The 22,425-nt window shown below is 46.6% G+C and overlaps 1 protein-coding gene across 1 annotated transcript in view; it reads right to left on the reverse strand.

Moving 5' to 3' along the window:
• Positions 1-22,425, reverse strand: part of TENM4 (teneurin transmembrane protein 4) — a 2,614,938-nt gene that overhangs the window by 403,040 nt on the left and 2,189,473 nt on the right. The gene's annotated exons all lie outside the window — the stretch shown is intronic.

The following is a 22,425-nucleotide window of genomic DNA, read 5'->3' on the forward strand; positions in this document are numbered from 1 at the left end:
CAGAACTCCAAGAAACAAATTTCTGTAGGTTATAAGCCACCCGGTCTATGGTATTTTGTTACAGCAGCTGGAGCTGACCAAGACAGACTATAAAGAAAAGCAAAAGAACAATTGCAGGAGAGCAGCCCCCTTGGATGAGGGGTTGGGAAGGGGGCTCCACAGGGCTTTGAAGGCCTGTTCTGTACCACGCTTTGTCTTTTAAGCCAGCGAGTTTAACATGCAAGTTTATCATTATTTTTTTTATACCATGCACATGTTATAAATATTCTTCACTATGAAAGAGTATTACTATGAAAAAACTCATAATAAATATCATAAAAGAGATACAGGAGAAGCCATTGTCTGGAGGGAGCACAGAGAAGGCAGATTTCAAGAAGTTTTGCTGTGGATTTGGTGTTTCTTGCAACATCCGAGAAATGTAAGTGGAAGTCTTGAGTGACTCTGAAGTTATTTAAAATTTTTTTTAATGTTTTCAACTTGATTTCTTGTTAGTTTGCATGCTTACTTTTAAACAGTTTTTAATAGAATTATTTACTTTATTTTTATTTTATTTATTATTTGAAGGGGGAGGTAATTAAGTTTATTTATTTATTTACTTTTTTTTTTTTTAATGGAGGTACAGGACCAGGACCTCTTGCAATGTTAAGCACTCTACCACTGAGCTACACCTTCCCTGCTGAAGTTATTTTCATTTATTTGCCTGCGTCTTGACCTTGGCCCACTCTAGTCCTGGCACCTAGGTCATGGCTTTCCAATGCCTATGCTGGCTTGACTTTGAAACCCACTGAGAAGGCTGAGAGGCTCCTGACCAATGGAAGTGGAATTTGAGAGACAGCTGCATCCCAGAGGGCCTCAGCAGTCCTGAACAGGTGCCTTCTCTTCCCTGATCTGCTTGTGTTAAGTGGATAAACTTCACCTCACCTTCCTCCCAGGGCTGATGTGAGGAGGAAAGGAGAACTTGCAAATGAAAGAGCTTCATAAACCAGAAAACACAGTGTAACTGTAGGATGACTCTCTCCGTTACTACTCCTGGCAGAGAAGTAGTCTGAAACGACATGAAGTGCCCCCTAAATGTGAGGCATTTGTGTTATGACCGGGCATAACTTGCAGCCAAGGTTTCTTGGAAGAGAATCAAGTTCTCATACCACTCCAGCCAAAACAGGTGGAAAGTACACTTAGCAGCTGTCTTCTAGTTCCACCAGATTTATGATGAGAGCATTGTGGTTATGAACCAGACTCCAGGGCCAGACAACATGTGTTCAAATTCTAGTGGCATGACTTACTAACTGGACAAAGCAGCTCCTTAGGCAAGTTACTTCGCCTCCCCAAGACTCAGTTCTCTTATATGTAAAATGGGGAAAATAATAGCAAACTCACAGAGTTCTTGTGAGGATTAAGTGAGTTAGTGTGGAAAGTGCTTGAGACCGTGCCTAGTGTACAGAGTAAGCCCAACATTTGTACAATACAACCACCATTTTCTGAGGGGGAACAATTAAACAGAAGAAACAGGCAGCAACTGCTGCCATCAATTGGAAGTCCAGGTTAGACATGTGGAGGGACATGCTGGCAAGGTTGCGTCGTGCTCAGCACGGAACTTAGAGGATGCCCACTTAACACCTTCTTGGCCAACGATGACTTGGTGAGTTCACTGCCTTTTTTGCAAGACTGACTCCAGCACTTTTTAAAAATACAAGCAAGAGAACCCTGGATTCAGGAGAAGCCAGAATCTGAGCTAAAGAAAAGTTGGGTAAAAGCTGACGCATGGCCCACTGCCCTTGTCTCCCCCAGTGGACCTGCCTGTGAATCTGTAAGGAGCAGTGGGGGTTCAAGGAACCCCACATGCGAGCCACTTAGATGGTGCCTGCCACACGGTAAGCGCTGTGGTCACTGCTCCCTCTTTCGTCTGTCCATCCATCTGCCCACCCATCCCCCAGCGATCATTCCAGAGCAGTACTGTCCAAAAGAAATTTCTGTCATGTACCCACGTTCTGTAACTGCACTGTTCACATGTCCAGCTAGTCACACGCGGCTGTGGGGCACAGCAGATCTGACTGGTGCGACCGAGGGACTGAGGTTTCTAACATTTTTGGTCAGGTGTTCTCTGGGGTTCTTAAAAAGTTATGTAATTTTAATTAATTTAAATAGCCACCCATGACTGGTGGCTACCATACTGGACAGCGTGATATGCGGCCATGTTACTTCTTGGCTTAATATCTTTCCAGGTCTCCAATCCCTTGGCCGTGCAGCCAAGGCTCAGCACAATCTCCAGAGGAGGGTGCTGTGCGTGCACGCCCCGCCCTGCAGTCTTCCCACGCTGTGGCCTGTGTACGCGGGCCGGTACCTCCGTCCTTCTGCTTTTACGCCTCTCCTGCCTTGTCTGCCGGGCAATCTCTTTAGGGGCTTTCTCACGCTATTCTGTCCCACCCAGCCTGGGGTCAAGGGTACGACCTCTGGCTCCCCCAGCTTCCAGGGCGTCTCCTCACCCCGGCATTTATACAGTAGGGTTGTACTTGACTGTTACAGGCCTCTCTCCCTTTCTAGCCACTCCCTGAGAGCTGGCCAGGGCCACGCTAAGCAGTTCTGTACCCCAGTGCCCTGCACAAGGCTTGACGATGGCTGGCGCTCTGGGGTGCCCAGAGAGCTGTAAGACACAGTCCATCCTTGTGGCCCCGAAATGTTCCCATTTGGGAGGAAGCATTGACTTCCACCAAGCTCCTTCCATCTTAGCATCACTCGTGTACACCCCTGCACTTCATCAGTCCAAAGACACCAGTAACTTAAGAAGCATCATCAATTCAATAACAGCCTTCTCAAGAAAAAACACAAAACACAAGGTGCGTCATTGACACATTGAGGTAAGACACGTTCTGCTTGTCAAATGTCAAAATGTAAAGAAAATAACTGCCTCAAGGAAAGTGAGGCAAACCTGAGCTGGCCTCTTGGGAGATGCCCTTCTGGAGAATCGTTCAGTGTGGTACACAAAGGGCTCCTTCCTCGGTGACGCTGTCTTATTCCCACTGCTCTCTGATTGGGTCCCCGCAACCAGAGGACTTCGATTTGTCCTGTGTTTTCTTTGAATGGATCAAGCAGACATTTGAATAAAAATTTTTTTCTGATTATAGAAATAGCACCTGGTTATCGTACAAAATTCTTTTCCATTTCAGGGCCTCTGCATTAGCTGTTCCTTCTTCCTAGAACACTCCTATCCCAGTTTCATCTGGGTGTCTTTCTCTTATTTTTCAAGTCTCATTTAAATGGCCACCATCCCCTGCCAGCCGCGCTGAAGTTGCTCTCACCCGCCCCCAGTCAATTTCTCTCAAATTAACAATCTCATTTTCTTCCCAGCACTTATCAGATTTTGGAATTAACTGTGTATTGTTGATTCTCTGTTTCTTCCCAATAACTCTATAAGCCATTCAAAAGCAATGATTTCTGTCTTGTAGGTGCTCAAGAAATTTTTGTAGCTAAAAACACAGAAAACCATTAAGGAAAATTATAAAGACCCCTGTGTCCCTGCTACTCAGAGAATCACAACTAACATCTTTCTGGGGATTTTCTGCATGTGTGTGCTCACACACAGTCACTTTTTTTTTTCTTTAAGATGCAATCTATTTCTATTGCTTTGTAATCTGCTTTTTTCCTCTCTACTTACTGTGTCCTGGATACCTTTCACACCCATATGCATAGCTGGCCATCCCTGTTTTTAAAGGGGACATAATATTTCCTTGTATATGGGGTGACCCTACTGGAATTAAGCAGCCCATGCAGGTGGCCTTTAGGTTGTCCCAGTCCTCCGGTTATGAAGCAGTGCTGCAAAGGAGCATCTTTGTACAACTACCTTTGTATGATTATCTACTTATGTGCATGAGAGTGTTGTTACTGGGCCAAAGGGTATGGACTTACTACTGGATTTTGGATGAACATTAAGAATGCGGCCACTTTTCAGGTGAGGAATCCCACTGTGCACAAGAACTTTGCAAGGTTCAGAGAGGGTTGAGAAAGAGACAGGAGACAGGCCTATCTCCATCCCTTGGGCAAGTTCTATCTAGTTGGACAGATTTATAAAAGCCCCCAGGACCCCAGCACTCAGGGCCAAGCAGCCCTGTGAAGGTCCTAAACCCCATCTCCCCAGCCTCCCTGAGCTAGTGGTTGAACCACTGCAGGCTTAGTTGTAGCAGTCTCATGGTAGACATAATTTTTTTAAAAAATAGGTATCTTGAAAGGTGAACTCTTGAAAGGTTGTCTTGTAATAAATACACATGCACATGCCAGAAAAGTGCAATTTATAATTAAATTCTGTAATTATACCCAACTGAACCCACAACTTAATACAGCACAGGTGTCAGCCACCAACTAACCCCAATTTCAGTTCAAAGGGTGAAATCACTATTTTCTCCCTCTCAACATATTTAATAGCTAGTGTAAAATAAATGAATATAATTTGGCTTCATTTGGAACTCTTATTTCTGTCACTGCTTCCTTACAATTCACGTCACCTGCATCCCCCCTAAATCCAGTCTGATGTTGGTAAAATCCTCCAGTGCGGAAGCCCAGGAACAAAGGATGAGTGAAAACATGGACTTCAGCATCCTCGAGGTTTCACACCATCAAAATCTGATTCTCTCCCTGCCTCTCCCAGCTCTGGCCTCAACGGCCTTCACTGCAGTCAGATATCAGAATGCTGCTGAGCCTTCAAATGTAAACAGCATATCGAGGCTATCATCTGTGTCCCACTCTTTGCAGCACCTGATCTTCACAATGACCTTGGGAGGCTGGCCCACCAGGGTTATTGCAGTAATCCTTATTTTAGAGATGAGTCATCTGAGGCTCAGGGCAGGGGCAGGACATGTTCAAAGTCACAGCAAACAGGAAGTAGAGTTGAGGCTAAATCTACATCTTCTGACTCCTAGTTCAGAACCATTTCCATCAGGGTAGAGCTGGAGGGGCCTGCCAAGTGGGCCAGGCCGCTCAGTGTCTATCCCCTGCCCCTGCTCCCAGCTTTTGTTACTGACTTGAAGGAGTCCCCAAACTTTACTTTGGCAAATATTTATCTAAATCAGACAGGTAAAGGCTGTCGCTGGGCAGCTTTCTACAATAGAGAGGTAATCAAGTAGCCGGGTGGTGGTGAGAACCAGCTCAGTGCTGGGCGGACTCTGATTACCATTACCAATTATTGGTGCTAAAAGACATTAATCATGTACTTTACTCCGCTTATTTAGCAAAATACAAAGTTGGCAACTTTTACTTTGAAAATTTACTGTTCCATGAAGTTTCAAAATCTGAAAACCACAGATTTAACACAAGCACAATCAAGAAGTTATAATATTTTAAAACATTACCTAGATTCTAATCACTGTACTAATGTCTCACATGTGTGCTTTCTTCAAGCCTCAAGATAGTTGTATGAAGTAGGGAGTATTATTCCTCTTTGAAAGACTGGGAAACTGAGGCCCAGAGAGGTTAAATACTTTGCTGCAAGTCAAACAGCTGGGAAGTGGCAAAGGCAGGATTTGAACCCAAGTCTGTCTAGCCTCAAAGCAGCTACTTGGAGGAGGAGGAGAAATTTTCTCAAGCATAACTGAGCCAAGATGCTTTTGTTCATTCACTCACTTACTCACTCCTTCATTAAACCTTTGCTGAACACCTACTGGAAGGAAGCCAGCCTAATGGAAGGAAAGTGCTTGAGGACAGTCAGTCCCAGGCTGGAGTCCCGGCTGTGACCCTTTTCCACTGAGTGACCAGCTGTCCAAGCCACCTCTCAGAGCCCTGGCATCTCTAGTTGCAATGTGAGAATAGAATTCCTCTGTAACAGGGCTGCTGTGAGGACCACATGCAAATAACATGTGAGGGAGGGCCTAGTAGAGCCTGGCATGCAGCAGGTGCTAGACAGACACCAGCCCCTGCCTGTTCCTGAGAGCAGAGCCCCTGTGCCGGTCACCAGCACTCGGGGCTTCGGGTTGGAAATGCTCTTTGATATCATCTGGCTCAACTCTTCCACTTTGCAGACGGGAAAATTGAGGCTCAGACAGAGATGGTGACTTGTTCAAGGTCGCAGTGCAGGCTGAGACGGGACCAGAACTCGCATCTCCCAACCCCTCCCCTACTCAGTCTCTGGCTTTTTCTATGACAGCAGGTAGTGACTAGCTCTTCAGGGCCGTGGCCAAGTAAACTGTAACGTAAGTAGATTGGAGATAAATTAGACTATGTTGTTGGGTAGCTTAAAGGAAAACAATAACTTTTTGCATAAATGTCTAAAATATACTTCCTTATTTATCAAACAAGTACACATGGATTACTCTGTGCCTGCCAGCTACCATGCTAAGGCCTCAAGAAACATAAGCTCATTTAATCATCCCTACCACCCTAGGCGGAAGTTGATAGGGACCAGTCAGGGCAAGGTAGGCAGGGGAACGAGGAATTCAAAATGAACTCAAAAAGCCCTTGAAACAGATGTGCTGGGGCCCTGCTTTACACCTCCCTTCTCTTTTATTTTCCATGTACAAACAAGGGATTTCTAGATATGAGTGAGCATGCGTGCTTGTGAGCTGGAAAAATTCCATCCCGGGAGTGGGTCATAAAAAAGCCCTTCCAGCCACCTGCAGACGCAGCCCCTCCTCTGTCCACAGAGGTCCTGTTCCTCTGTGCTGTTTCTGTAACTAATAAAAACTTGCTATGTGCTGTGACTCCAGAGTCTCCTGTGAATTCTCTCCTGGTGGACCGTGGGTCGTTGACCCCTTACCCGCAACAGAAGTTACTATTACTGTCACCCCATCATACAGGTGAGGAAGCTGAGGCACTGAGAAGTTAATTAATTTGATCAGTTAATTAATTTGTTGTTGTTGTTGTTGTTTTACTACAACTAGTAAAATGCAGAGCTGAGGTTTGAACCCAAGCATTCTGGCTCCAGAGTCCACACCGTAATCACTATGCCACACTGCTGCTCACTCAGAAAAATGAGCTGCTTTCTACTGTGCACACGAGTGTAGCTATGCATTACTTGAGAATAGTAATCATAATCATAGCAGTAATAACAGGGAAAAAGACAACACAAACAGACAGTTCCCTCTGTAATTTGGTAGAAAATTTAATAACACCTACCCAAGTTTCCCAAAGAGCCTTTCCCCCTCTCCCTCCCCCTGCCCTACCTGCCCACGATACTCCCTCCACCTGGAACACATTGCCTCTCCTGTCTGACTACAGGCTTTGACTTTAGGACTCAGCCTGAATGCTGCTAGCTCTGGGAACGTTTTTCAGACGGTGTCTTCTCTTCTGTCCTAGCTGGTCAACATTCCCTGGGTCAGCATTCCTGGTGGGGTTTGACATTGTATCCCAGGATGAGGATGATAAAGAAGATGATGATTTTGTTGAAGAAGCTTTCCCAGTGGTCTCAGATCACTCTGCTCATTAATGATGCTCAGGGGGAAGGCAGCTGTTGCTTCACTGAGGCATGGATGTATGTCTATTTCACACCTTCAATGCCACAAACATGTATGGAGCGCCTTCTTGGTGCCTGTTACTGCATTTAGTAAGCACTCCAAGCCTTTGGGGCAAGTACTGTCATCCCTATTTGAGCAGGGAGGACCCTGGCTCAAGAAAAATTGGGTAACATGTCCCAGGCCACATGACCGACTGAATGGTAGAGCTGGGGCCTGAAACCAGGTTTCCAGTCCCCTCCCCCAGGGAAAGCACTTTATGCAACTGTCATTGTAAAATCTGATTCTAGCAAAAATCAGTCACAGATGCCAAACTGAGGGGGGAAAGATTTGATGAGAAATAGGATATTTACATAGTCTTGGAGTAGCTCCCTACAGAATACTTATGTACTGCAAAGGAAAAATGGCAATAGGGGAACTGAAAACCATGTGTGATGGTTAGTTTTACGTGAGGACTTGGCAGGGCTAGTCTCCAGTTATTCAATCAGAGATGAATCTCAGTGGTGCTGTGAACGTGTTTTGTAGATGTGGTGAACCTCTAAAGTCAGTTGACTTAATAAAGGAGATTATCCTTAATGATGTGGGTGGGCCTCACCCAATAAGTTGAAAGGCCTTATGAGTGAAAACTGAGGTTTCTCAGAGAAAGAAATTCTACCGCAAGACGGAAGCATTCCAACTCCTGCCTGAGTTTCCAGGCTACAGGCCTGCCCTGAGGATTTCAGACTGGCTAGCCCCACATCTGTGGGCCAGTCCTTAAAATCAACCAATCAATCTCTCTCTCCATTTCTATATATGTAAGTCTCTTAACATACATATTCTATTTGTTTTGCATCTCTGGAGAATCCCGATACACCATCTTAGCCAAGTGATCAAAATTAACATCACCAAAAAGGGCCAAAAGGCATCATGTGCATCCAGATGTCATATCCTCAGAAGGACACATCATTTAGGTAGCATTACTTTTGTGATTGGAAAAAGACAAATTATTAATCAAACAATAAAACAGATCTCCCCCTCTTTCCTCAGGGGCTCCCAGGCTGGCAATGGTGCTGGCCTGGTAACCATAATGCACCTGGCCCAGAAATGGGTCCATGTTTGGTGACTGTGTCCAGGTGAGGATCTGCTTTCTGTCTGTCCTTCCCTTCTCTCTGTCCCCTCCCCCTCCCCAACACACACGGACTCAAACACTCATCATCGGCCATTTCCTCTCTGCCACCCAGGAGGCCCAGAATAACTCCATCGCCTCCACATCATGATGCCAGGGTTGCAGTGAGTCACTGGCACACATCTGTGGCTTCCTGCCAGAGCTGGGTATCTGAGAACGGATGCTAACTTGTACGGCAGTGGCAGTTCAGGAGAGCCAGGTGCTGGCTACCTTCCCAAGCTGCAGGTGGTTTTTATGGGGGCAAAATACTGTCACTTCTTATTTATTTCACTTTTTAGTTTTAAAACATGAATTAATACAGCTCGCCCATGGACATGGCCAAGCACAAGTGTGTGTGATGCCTTCTCGGCAGGCTTGGTGTGTCGGGGCCTCTTTGCTGGGAGGGCAGAGGCAGTCACGTGAAGTGAGCTTCCTCCAGCCTGACCGTGAACCGGCCTCATTTTTATGGGCTTATGAGGCAGTAGTTGTTGCTGTGAGAGCCCCGGGGCGGGAGAGGGGGGAGCCCAGGAGGCCTTCTAGGAAGGGGGCAAGGGGTGCAGAAGACCGATGGAGCCGGGGAGGCTGGGTCTGCCATGCAGAGGAGGGAGCTTTGGAGCCAGCCAGGCAGGATGAGGCTCAATGCCCAGCCCAGCCAAGGCATCTGGACAAGCTGTGCAACAACCCTCTAAGCCTCTGTTTCTCCGCATGTAAAATGGGCACAAAAGGTTTCAAAGGGCCACTGAGAGGGTTTAACAAGTACACATTTGGAAAGCGTCATCCAATGCCTTCTAAATAATAGGTACTCAGATATCTGAAGTTTAACGTTTCTCAGAAGGTGGCCTATGGAACAAAGCCTGGTTTTGAATCCTAGTTCTGCCACTTCCTAGCTGTGTGACTCTTGGCAATTACTGAACCTCTCTGTGCCTTAAAACTCTCAGCTGTCAAATGGGGCTACCCACAGGGTTGTAGTAAGGATTAAAGGAGATAATCCACAGCTGGCACTCTGTCGCTGCCTAATACAGCTGCTATTATTGTTGTTATTTCTTCCCTTATTTCCTGCCTACCTCCTTCCATGCTCTGGCCTGAAAGACATTTCCTGCTGATGAATTTCTACTTATCCTGTGAGGCCTAGTTTAAATATCACCTCTTCCACAGAGTCTTTCCTGATCCCTTTAGTAGAAACAATAACAAACCCCTGTCTGCAGCTGAGGCCCTTTGTGCATCTCCATCGTGATTGTTCTCACAGCCTGATGCCCACCCTGTTTTATTAGAGATCCTCTTACTTGCATCCCCTCAGGGTGGGACCAGGTTTTACCATTGCTGCAAACCTGCTACACAGCTGTCCAGCCCTTATACAGTCGTCCCTCAGAAGGGATTGGTTCCAGGCCCCCCATGGATAGATACCCAGATCCATGGATGCTCAAGTCCTTTATATAAAATGGCTGTAGTACAGTCAGCCCTCCTCATGTGCAGGTGCAGAACCCGTGGATACAGAGAGCAGGGCCGACTGTGTTGTCTGGCAGCCCCCTCCCTAACCACCCTGGAGCAGAGGGGATTGCTAGCTGTGCCCTCTGTACCCATTTGCTCACATTGGGCACCCTGGGTGGGCAGTTCCGGCCTGGAGCCTCAGGTCCATGGCCCAGCACACAGGACGTGCTAGGAGAATGTGGGCTGGGAGAGAAAGATGGGATGGATTATGGGGATTTTCTCAGCAGCTGCCACCTCTTCCTGTCAACAGTTTGAGCAAGAACAAACTGTGACCGTTCTGGCCAAGGACAGGAAAGGACTGTCTGTTTGAGCTTCTGGACCTACAAGTTGAATCAGAGGCTGTGGACCCAGCCAGGCCCATGGGGATGTGCATTTCAGGTAAGTTCAAAAGTTCCAAAGTTCAGGGCAAAAAAGAGGTTGTCCTCTCCACCGGCTCCCCACCTGGGAGGACGGGTGGGATGTCTGCTTTGGAAGGGTGACACCAGAATCTGGGACCAGGTATCAGAGACATGTCCTTTGTTGGCAAAGCACCTGCCCCTGCTTTGCCAGGCTATGAAGCTGTGGCCATTTTCCTGCGCCCATGCCATGAAGGATCTCCCTTCCTCTTTCAGGGCTAACTCATTCACCAAAAGGGCATCTGCTCCATCCAGCAACAAGCATTCTTGGCGCCTCCTCAGTGTGCTAAGGCGTACACGGGGCACAGGGGACACAGAGACAGGTTAGACCATGGGCCCACCCTTGGGAGCCCACTCTCTAGAGGGGACACTGCCATGGGAACCCAAATTCAATATGGCACCACACATGCAACAGATGCTGTGTGCATATGCACAAAGGGCTCGGGTAAAGGGGGTGGGAGGGTGGGTCAAGGAAGGCCCCAGAGAGGAGGTGTGGCAGAAGCACACCTGTGAAGAAATTTGCTGTATGGAATCAGTATGAGAAAAGTACTCCAGGCAGAGGGGTCAGTGCAAAGATGCAGAGTTTTGAGAAGTATTGTCCATGTGGGGAACCCTAAGTTCACAATGGGAGGGCAAGGTGTTGAGCACAGACAGGTGGCAACCTGCCCATCCCCTGTGTGGGTGCAGAGGAGGTGGCCTCTTCTGCCCAACCACCAACATGTTCTGCCATCAGCAATACTATCTTTGAATCCTTGAAGGGGACACATACACACATGTGAGCCTACCTGTGTCTGAAAATTTATATATACCTTTGTATAAATAATATGAACATTCAAATTGTAGAATGTGGGTGGTTGAGCTCTGAGACATAGGGAACTTCTTAGAAACCCAGGGAGAGCTCAGTATGGTGGGGATTTTGGCCTGGCAAGGGGCACAGGGAGAGCTGAACTGAGAGAGACCCGGTTTTGACTCGGTTTCAGTCTCTGTTCTAGGGAGGCTGTATATGATTGGGCAGGTTGTTCACTGCTCAAGGACATACAGCTGATGGGAGTGATTCAGGGCTGGGATCACCTGTGTTTACCTGGGGAGGGGAGGAGCACCATTTCCCAATTCATACAAAAGGGCTGCCTGGGCTCCGCCGGTCAGGCTGGCTATGGTCAGGTAGAGATTCTTTTAAATGGAGGAACTGGCTCAGATGACTTCTCAAGTCCCTTCCAGCACTAATATTACACACACACACATTGAAGTATGTGGACTTGGTTTCCTGATTGGTCAGGGAGGATCATTCCTACAGCATCATCTTCTGGTTTGGCCAGGCTGAACGCCCCACCTGTCTGCTGTCCTTCTCCAGGGATCCCACCAGGGTCCTCCTTGTCTCTCAAGGCAGAGCCCTGTTTCCTCTAGGAAACCTTCCAGCTACCCCTGCCGCCTTTCCACATGCCACTCCCAGGTCACTTATTTTTAAATGTCCTCGGAGCACCAGCCCACCCTCCCTGATGAGAGTAAGGTGAAGATCAGATCTCACTGCCATTGAGCACCAACTTGTCCTGGGAGGGAGAGACGCTGAAATGGGAATTCTTAGGTCCTCGCTGGCTTCAGCAACATCCAGGCCTCTATTCAAAGTGAACCACCCTCTCAGATGGGAGCAGAGCCTGATTGTGAAGGTCAGCGAAACACACTTGATGGCTGTGCAAAAGCAAAGATGAAAATCTACTCCTTGTTTTATTATTGCTGTGAGTGAGAAAGCCTCCAGCCCTGGGGGTCAGAGTTGGCTAAGGGACAGGGATATAGCTGGACTTCATTCAGAAAAGGAAGGGGTAGGAGGAGAAGAGGGAGGGCCATCTGGGAGCAGTTGCAAGACCCAGGGAGGAAAAGTATGGAGAAGAAAATTCATGTCCTTCACATCCCGATTCTCTGAACTTCGTGGGATTTTGTCTGAGTTACTCTCTGCCGCCTACTGGATTGGTGGTGGTGGTGGTATTGTGTTGGGGGCGGGGAGCTTCAGATTTTATGAAATCCATTTTAATCACCCTCTGCAATCCACAACACTCTGTAATTACAAGGCTCTTATGCTCAAGTACAAAAAAAACTTACCAAGAAAGCAACATTAAGCTTGCAAGCGGAAACATGAAAATTCATGAAACGCACAATTAAGGATCCAATGACAATGTTAACTCTCCCCTTTGCCAGCCAGGCACTGGGGATTACCAACAAAATAGGCAAATCTAAACCCTGAGGCGTCTGCCACCGACCACTGGGATCTGTGACCCCACCACACCTGCTCTCTCCGTGGATTCCAGTTTGCTACTGACTCCATTTGCTATTGCCATAGGCTGTCCAGGGGCCAGGGTGGGGCATGTCTAGACTTAGAGGGCAGGCGCCAAAGAACTGTGTTTGAGAAATGACCCCAGTGCTTGCTGTCATCTGCAGAATCCCTGAAAGACAGGGCTGGACTCCAGTGTTCTTTCCCACAGGTCAAGGAAATTCAAAAGGGGTGGGGTTTGTGGTCACCTCCCATCAGAGTGGCCCCAGCTCCCAACCTGTCCTCTAACCCCTTAATCCAGGGCCTCCTCGGTTCTCTCTTCCAGGACACTAAGTGCCTCTGTCTCAGTCCCTGCTGCCAACCATGTACCCCCAGTCTGCTCTATAAGCTGGCTTCCAGCCAGTCTCCCTAACCAAGCATTTAAGAAGTCCCCCTTGTCCTCTTCCCATATCATGTGGGAAGCAGGACAAGAAGTTGTAGCTGAAGTATGATCTGAACTGTGTTACACAGAAAAAACAAACACAAAATTCAGAGAGAAGGAAATTAACCAAATGTTCACTGGTTACTTCTGGATTTGGTACCTGCAGGGCAGGAGGGAGGAGGAGGAAGAGATTAACTGGCTTTCTTACTTGTGCAAATTTTCACAATGACTATAGCTTACAGTCAGGAAAAAAAAAAAAAAAAAAGAAATAAACCTTCAATGTTACCGCTGTTCCAAATCCTTCTGTAGTTTCTTATTTTCTACATGACAAAATAGAAACCCTGAGCCTGGTACTTACAATCTTTTAAGATCTGGTCCTTGCTGCAGGGCCAGCTGCATGGATGTGTGACCTGTGTAGTCACACAGGGTCCTGCACTCAGAAGGGCCCATGCTCGGATGAATGTTCTGCTATGTCTATCTTGCAAATCTTAATAATTTTTGAACAAGGGATCCGTATTTTTGTTTTGCACTTTACCCCACAAATTATGTAATTGGACCTGTTCATCAGAGTATGCTCATCAAGAGAAACCAGAGTCTAATTATTCAGAACAGAACAATGCAGACAGCCTGTGGACTACTGTGTCCGGTGAGGGTCTCCAGGCTATGGCCAGGACGGTCATGAGATCTGGGGATGTTGAGCCTGGATATGCAAGAGCCAGGGGACCCTGAGCAAATGTTTACTGAGCACCTCAACCTCTCTTCTGGGCTCTAGGAACACAGTCATGAACAAAGCAGGCCAAGTCCCCGCTCTATCAAGCTTCAGTGCTAGTCCGCAGAGACAGACAATAAACAACCAGTTATCTATGTTGGACAGTGCTATGAAGAAAAATGAATCAGGATGAGGGAGACACAAAGGGCTGGAGGAGAGGGGCACACTATTTGATTTGTGACTTGAAAGGAAGTGAATAAACACTTGGATGATGGAGATGTGGAAGATGTAGACACACACACAGAAAATTACAGTACACTGTGGGGTTGGCCATGGAGATACTCAGCGGGAGCATCAGTGAGGAGCAACCTGCTCAGCCTGGAGTGGGCAGAGGAAGGGGCTGGGGAATCACTCAACTTTCAGTCATCTCCACCTCTTTGGCCTGACTCCCAAACCAGTGGAGACCACATCGTACTGACTACTGACGTTAGCAGTGTTCCTTCTGTTCCCACTCCCATAGACTGGCGCAGGTCTTCATGTTGCCTGAATCACTGCAATAAACTCGATATTTCATCTCATGCTACACCCTCTCCTGGGTGACTGCATCTACCCTTGCGTCTGCAGCCTGAGTCTTACCCTCCAGCCCTGACCTCTTTCTTGAACTCCAGATCTCAGTACCGATCTGCCTTTGTTCCCAAGGAATCCTAGTGTCTGAAAGAAGGCGAGGCTTTCTGACCTTCCAGCTGGCCTCAGATGCTGTTCTATTCAGGCCTTTCAGGGTGCTTGCCCAGGTCACAAGAACCTTGTTAGCTCGGTAGGGAAACTGAGGCACAGAGTCAGACTCTGGGGAATTTTCCCCATCCTGGGGTCAAGATATGAGCTCAACTTTTCCAGAAACTTAAATTCATCAGTGTCTCGGTGCTAATGGGATCTGAAGACATTTGGAACGTTCACACAAGACTGAAGCACAAGGCAGAACATCAGTATATTGATTGACACTGAGAAACAAAACCATCCACGTTAGTCTGACCGGAGCTTTCTACCTAGGAAGCCAAGTCATCCTCTGAAGGTCGTTGGGTAAACACGGTAGATTACAAACGGCATCCTTCACTTGCTCTGTGATGCTCGGGGTAGGGATCCAACATTCATTATATATAAATCCCCAATGTTTATGCCCACTCCACAGATGAAGGAACTGAAATGCAAAGAGGCTAAGTAGCTTGCCCTAGCTCAAATAGCTCGTAAGCAGTAGAGCTGGGATTCAAATTCAGTACCGAAGCCTGTTTGGCTCACCACTGACAGATACTGAATACATGGTATTGCTGCAGAGGAAAGAGCGATAAGCTTTTGTCCAAGTCGATGTTTAAACATACCCGTGACGGTGCTCTGAGACAGTGCTACCACCACCCAGATGGGAAGGAGTATTCTTGGAAACCTCTCCCCAAATGAATCTTTATAATCAGGGTTTTATGTTAAATGCACCGTATGAAAGTTGCTTTTCAAAGGACTCCTCCTGTAAAGCAAGTAAATGATTTTGTTTCTGAAAATGAATAATCAACTCTGATTTACCTACTCCACAGTAAATCTCCTAGAGTGAAAAAGATATTGTCTGGGGCCAGGTAGACCTCACAATCCAATTCCACATCAACATTAGCCATGCTGCTTGGACACGTGAGTCTCCTAACTTCGGTCTTCCTTATCTGTGAAATAGTGATGACAGTATATACCTCACAGGGCTTCTTAGGGGAAAAGAGAGGAAATTTGTGTGAAATGCTTAGCATGGATCTACAAATGATAAGCACAATTTTTATTTTTTAGGTAATCTGAATTAACTATTCAGTTCAGCAACTCAAGTTACTGCTGTCATTACCACCACTACCACCAACCACCACCACCATCATCGTCATTTCTGTTTGCCCATCCAATTTAGCTATTTATTTTGCTGTGATGATGCTGTTGGTATTGCAGCTGTTCAGTCTGCTGTCGAATTCAACACAGCGTTTGTAATAAAACCCTGACCTGAATGTCGACTGGTGTCCTGACCACATGGTGCCCACCTTCTCTCCTTCATCAGCTCTCTCTCTCTCTTTTCATCTCATACTGGATGCGCTGCAGGGGACTCGGATTTCATTGTCTCTGAGGGACAGAAAGATTTTCTGATTGGGTCAGGCGGGCAGGTGGCTAGTTCCAAGGCTGGTTTAGAGTCCATGTGATGTCAAAGAGCCCCAGTCTCTAGGAGACACTGTCCTTTAGGTGCGATGAGCATGACTGGACCTTGCCTAATTGTGGCTGGCCAGGAAGGGCTGTCAGGGGCTTGGCTCTGAGCACCAGGTTGGGTCCAAACACAACCTTGGCTCAGTCAAGGCTCTGCTTCCTCTAAGGATCCTGGAGGAGAAGTACAACCAAACTTTCCACTGCCTCAAATGAAGTTCAAGTCCAACAGAAGGAGTAGCTTTCTGCACATTCTCCCTGGAGAGTGGCAGCCACCTGCCCCAGCCATCTGTAGGTTAAAATCTGCTCAAATGGGTACAGTGAGGCTCTGCTTTGTCTTGGTTTTGTGACCTGAGGTAAGTCATTTAACTTTTCTAAGCCTCAGTTTCTTCATCTGTTAAATGGGTATACTCATCTCCCAAGGGTAAATAGGATCAAATGGAATAATTCATAATTAGCTATCGACAAGCATTAGTTCCCCCCCACCTTCCCTTTGGACATATCTTTGTAAGAAACATAGATTAAAAATGGTTATGAGAGGAGGAACATAGATTAAAAATGGTTATTAAAAATGTAAATGACAAAGAGAAAAGAAACATCAGTTTTTGTGCATGTACTACATGCGGGGCATTGTGCTAGGCCCTTTACAGATACTAGATTATGCCATTCTCAGAATGACTCTGGAGGGAAGATTTTACTGAATCCTTTCTCAAAAAAATTGTGGTAAAATAAATATAACATAAAATTCACCATTATTAACTATTTTAAAGCATATAGTTCTGTGGCATTAAGTACATTCATTCACTTTCTTATGTAACTATCACCACCATACAGAACTCATTTCATAATGCAAAACAGAAACTCCTGTACATGTGAAACAAAAACTCCCCATCCCAGTCCTGCCAGCTCGTGGCAACCACCATTCTACTCTGTCTCTATGATTTAATTATCTTAGGTACCTCGCAAGGGGCATCATACAGTATTTGTCCTTTTGTGACTGATTTATTTCACTTAGTATAATGTCCTCAGGATTCATCCATGTTGTATCATGTGTCAGGCCCTTCTTTTTAAAGGCTGACTAATATTCCATTGTATGTATATGCCACATTTTGTTTATTCATTTATCCACCGATGGACACTTGGATTGCTTTCACCTCTTGGCTATAGTGAATAATGTTGCTGAAATGGAGCAGAACCCTATGGGGCCTTCCCAGGAGAGACCCCCTCCACCCCACATCCTCTGCCTGACTCTTGTCTGTAGAAAGACTTTAGTCAAAGAAAAAGTTTAATCAGAGAAATAAGAAAATACAGAAACAGAAGGAAATAGTAAAGCAAAACAAAATAGTAATTGTTTAGTCATTAAACAAAGTCAAGGATCTTTAGCTCTTCCTCAAGGGCTATAGATAATATTCTGAGCCATGTCCTTTGAGCTGTCTTGTAGATATTGAAACCCCCACCAGGTGGAAGAAGTTAATTACGTGATGCCCAGACTTTAGCCATGATATAAGCTGCTGCAATTTCGAGAACTGGCTTGAAGGAAATGGGAAAAAACCAACCCTGGAAATGAAGATTAACTGTACTTAAAACAATCAAGATGACGCTGGTCAGACCCCTGGAAGACTAATTTGAAGAGGACTCTCAGAGCTGACTGTGTTGTTCACATGTAGCCCCCTCCCTCTGTCTAAACATCCCTGAAATTCCCCTTTAAAAGCTCTTGCCCACTGTTAGCGGGGGTTTGGGGAGTGGGAATTGGCCTTTGGACAGGAGTCTGCCTCCCCCCGCCCTGCCCCCGACGCCAGCCTCTGGAATAAAGCAAACTTTCCTTTCTACCAACATGTGCCTCTCTTTGTACTGGCTTTCAAGTGGCAAGCAGCCAGACCTGTGTTTGTGAGCATCCAAATATCTATTCAAGTCCCTGCCCTCAATTCTTTTGAGTATATACCCAGAAGTGGAATAGCTTTCATCGCATGCTAATTCTGTACTTTTTTTTTTTTGTTTTGAGGAATCATCATACTGTTTTCTATAGTAGTTGTAGGATTTTACCTAATCCCTTTTTAGAGATGATCTATCTGAGGTTGAGCGGCTAAGCAACAGGCCTGAGGCCACACAGCTTAGGAAGTGGCATTCTGGTACCAGTCTGAGTCCAGCATGGCCTCATTCTACAGAGTAGCAGTTCCCAAAGCCAGGGCTCAGCTAGGAACAGCAGAATCATCAAGCATACTTGTTGATCACATAGATTCCTGGATCCCCGGGTCTAGAGAAGCAGACCTGGGCAGCCAGGTTTGATAGCCATTGTTTATTATTGGGATAATGACCATTATTGTTGTCCTTGTTGTTATCCAGACATCTTCCTCCTAATTACTCCTTACCCAGAGTAGCTTACTGATTTGTAAACATCTGGAAACAGCGAGGAATGTAAGGGTTACCAGGCAGTCTCAACCCTGGGTTTGCTCTCCAGCAATTGCTGGCTTTCAAAGGGCGACACATTTAGCGTTCTAATCAACCAGGCATCAGCCAGGCGCCTGCCCGGGCCTTTCTTCGATTCCTGACTAACACTCATTAAGCAGCTCAAGCCAATGTGTTCCTAAGTAGGTGTGTGTAGAGGCAGGCTGTTGGCATTTTAATCTCATTAGTGAGTTGAAGCTCTGAGACGCAGTAGCCACAGCAGCCTCTCGGGCCTGTGGGGTGAAACTCCTCACACCCCGAGACTGGCTACACGGCCCTCTGCCTCTGCTGTTTCCCACCCATCTTCTCCAGCTTTGCATCCTCTCCTGGGCCGGAAGCAAAAGACGCTGGGAAACCAGAGCTTGCTGGCCTCCAGGGCGCTGGCTGCAGAGAGCTGGATAACCAGCTCAGGTAACCAGGCTGCCTCTATCCCTGGACAGATATGGAGTTGTCTACCCCAGTCTGACTTGTCGAGTTGGCACCAGGCCACAGGCACTGCTCCCTGAATTCAACTCTCTGTGTCCCTTCCCCCATCAATACTCTTGATAGAAGCCAGACGAGGCTGTGGGGCCTTGGGAAAGAAACATCTAGAGGCAGCTTTCCCAGCACAAAGCCCTCATTGTTGGCGGAGAAGGGCATTGGGAGAGGCAGAGGGAGTGCTTATCTTTTGTCAGTGCCAGACATCTTAAAGGACTCCAGTGAAAAATGACCTTATAAACTAAAAGATAGGGGAACATGCAAACTATGTAACTATGACTGTCTTCTTTCTAGGGACGGAAAGAGCTGGGGCTTTCTCTGAAAATGTTTGTAGAAACACACATATGAACACATACACACACTTACTATTCTGCTCAAAGTAAATCGAGAGGCAAATGTAAAACAGACTCATCCATCCATCCATTCAACCATTTTTTCCATCCATCCATCCATCCGTTTATTCAAACATTAACTTTGTGCTTACCATGGACCTTGAACTATGCTAGAGGAAACAGCAATAATCCTAGATCAGAGGTTTCTAATGGGGATATATTATTCCTAGAACAATCTAGGAACCTGTATTTAGGCTTACCAAGCATGGCCTATAAGTGAATCAATGTTTTGTACAACATATGTAGGGGCTATTATGATGAATATACACCGAGTTCAAGCATGACTGAATCCACAGCAGCTTGTTGTCACTTTTTTTGTTGTAGCTTTTCTCAGCCAGTGAAAGCCAAAAGTATAAATACTAACCACTGGGAGATTCGGACACAGTCTAGACAAAAGTGCACAATCATAATGGATGGTTTTATGAATGGAGATACTCACAATCATAACCACAATAACTAACTAAATAAATAAGTTATGTGTTGGGCATTACTCTAAGTGCTTTACTTGTTAATCCCACTACAAATCTCTGAGATAGACATTACCACTACTCCATTTTATAGATGATGAAGCTGACCATGCAGAGCTTCCGTAACCCACCCAAGGTCACACAGCAGTAAGGGCAAAGGTGGGAGTTAGACTTGGGAAGTACAGGTGCGGAGTTAGTACTTTGAACTCTCCTTGTCAGGATGGGCAGGGTCATCTTGCCCAAGCATACCCATTTTAAAGATGGGGAGACTGAGACTTAGAGAGGCCATGTGATATGTCCAAAGGGACTCACATGGTGAGTTCTTGAGGCAATTGCGGTAAGAACTCAGCTTTCCTGTTTTCCATTCTGGTTTCATTATTGTTTAAATAAGCCTGACTTCATGCCAAAATTAAAGTCAAAATAACCTGAACTTGGGGAAAAAAGAAAGGCAAGAGACACTAAAGTTCCAGGTAAAATAAACACTGGCTTCTTGTACAAACTAGAGCAGTTTTCTTTTCCTGGGTTGTCCCTTTGTCCAGGATTTCCATGGGAGAAATTCCTGACATGTGGGAAGGAAGACCCAGGTTGTGCAGAAGGTATCAGGGACTCGGGGCTCTCAGCAAGAGTCGCTTTATTTCAGGCATAAAGGACCTCTTGGTGGAGCAGCCCAGCTCTTCCCTGGACTAGATGGACTTCATTTCTCTCTACTGGCATCTCACAGCCCACACAGCCAGGAAACCCTAGGAATGAAGGCCCTCCCTCTGAGCAAGTAGGGCCCAATTAAATCCCAACGATCTGTCTCTGGCCACTGGGTGCTGTGCCAGACTGAGAGGCTGGCTTGGGAAGCCAGTTTGTTGGATGATGGGTCTTAGGGAGGCAGCAGGTGGCAGTGGAAAGAATTTGGAGCCTGACAATGCTGGATAGGAATTCTGGATCTATTGAACACACTGGCTGTGTGACTATAGACAGGTTTCCTAACTACTCTGGGCATGAGTTTCTAAATCTATAAAACGAGGATAATACATTCTTTGTTTATGAGTGAACATATGCAAAACACTTAGCACATGTTTGCTGTGAACATTGAGAATATAAGGATATATCAGTGTTTTCCAAGCCTTTTATCATAGAAGAGCCACTTTTTACTTTCTCTAAACAAAATCTGGAGTAGAATTCTAGTGTCTAGAGGAGATGGAGGGCAGTGTCTGGGTTGGGGGCTCAGGGTTTTGCCTATTTCGCCTCCTTTCCTCCCACGGTGGCCTTGAGGTTCCTCTAGGGAATTGGACTAGGAGATCACTGGCCCTCTTTTAGCTGTAATTAAGAAAGAGAAAGAAAGGAAAGAAGGAAGGAGAGAAGGAAAGGAAGAAGGGAGGGAGAGAGAAAGGAAAATCATAGTCTTGTCTGTTGCTAACTGGGATTTATGTTTGTTGAGCATCATCACAAAGATGAACTCGGCCCCGACCCTCATGGGCCAGACCAGGAATAGGTAAAAGCTGAAGGTTGATTTAAAAGGAATCAAGGGGGGGCGCTCTATGGGAACCCAAAGTGGGGGTTCTGATTTGGCTGAGCCATCAGAGAAGCTGGGACCTGGAAGATGAGGAAGATGGTGGCTTGGACTTGCTCACTGGTGGCAGTGCAAGAGGGAAGGGATGGATTCTGGAGGTTTTGGAGATGACATCACTAAGACGTGGTGACCCACTGGACATGAGGCCATGACAGAGAGTGTGCTCTCAAGGGTGACACCCAGGTGTCTGGCCCGTAAACCAGGTGTGATACCGAAGGTAGGGGCTGTAGACAAGATTCCACCAGCTCCATGGTCAGAACATGCACGCTGCACCCTGTGCCCACTGCTCACATGACTGTCCATCCTTCCCAAGGAGACAGAGGCAGGAGGACCACTGCCACTGCACCCCACGGGAAACAGCAAGGTCAGGAGAAGCCTACACTGCCTACAACACATCTGCAGGCAGAGCGATCCTGGAAAGTACAGCAGCTGCTTGCAGTCAATTAATAATAGATGCGCTGGACTCCTTCAGAAATATTTATCCAGCCGGGGTGGTCAAAGGCTAACAACCGGGAACGGAACCTGAGCCTTACCTCCAACAGCCCTGACCACCGAAAATGAAGAAGAACCATCCTGGTCCTGCCCGATGCTGGTGGAAGGAAAACAAATGTGCAGATTGCCTCGCTCAGAAACATGAGGACTGCAGTCTGCGGGGAAACACTGGGAAGAGGAACTGGGACAAAGGCCTGGGAAGTAGCAACTGGAAGCACCAACAAATGAGGATTGCTAGTGGTTATGTGGCGCCTACTGCATGCCCCTGTCTGAGGGCCATGCCTATAGGCCGTGCCTGAATCCTGGGCTCCAGGAAAGCTGGGCTCTATTTTTAGGCCTATTTTGTAGATGGAAGCGATGAGACACAGAAAGGTTAAGGCAACTTGCCCAAGGTACTAGCTAGGACATGACGGGGCTGGGATTCAAGGCAGTCTGGCTCCACAGTATGTGACCTTAAGCCACTTGGTCTTTGTTGCCTCCTGTTGCCTTTTCCAAAATAGTCAAATGTGGGGGGAGCAGCAAGTAAG

The sequence above is a fragment of the Camelus dromedarius genome, chromosome 12, assembly GCF_036321535.1.
Source record: "Camelus dromedarius isolate mCamDro1 chromosome 12, mCamDro1.pat, whole genome shotgun sequence".
NCBI classification, from domain to species: Eukaryota; Metazoa; Chordata; class Mammalia; order Artiodactyla; family Camelidae; genus Camelus; species Camelus dromedarius.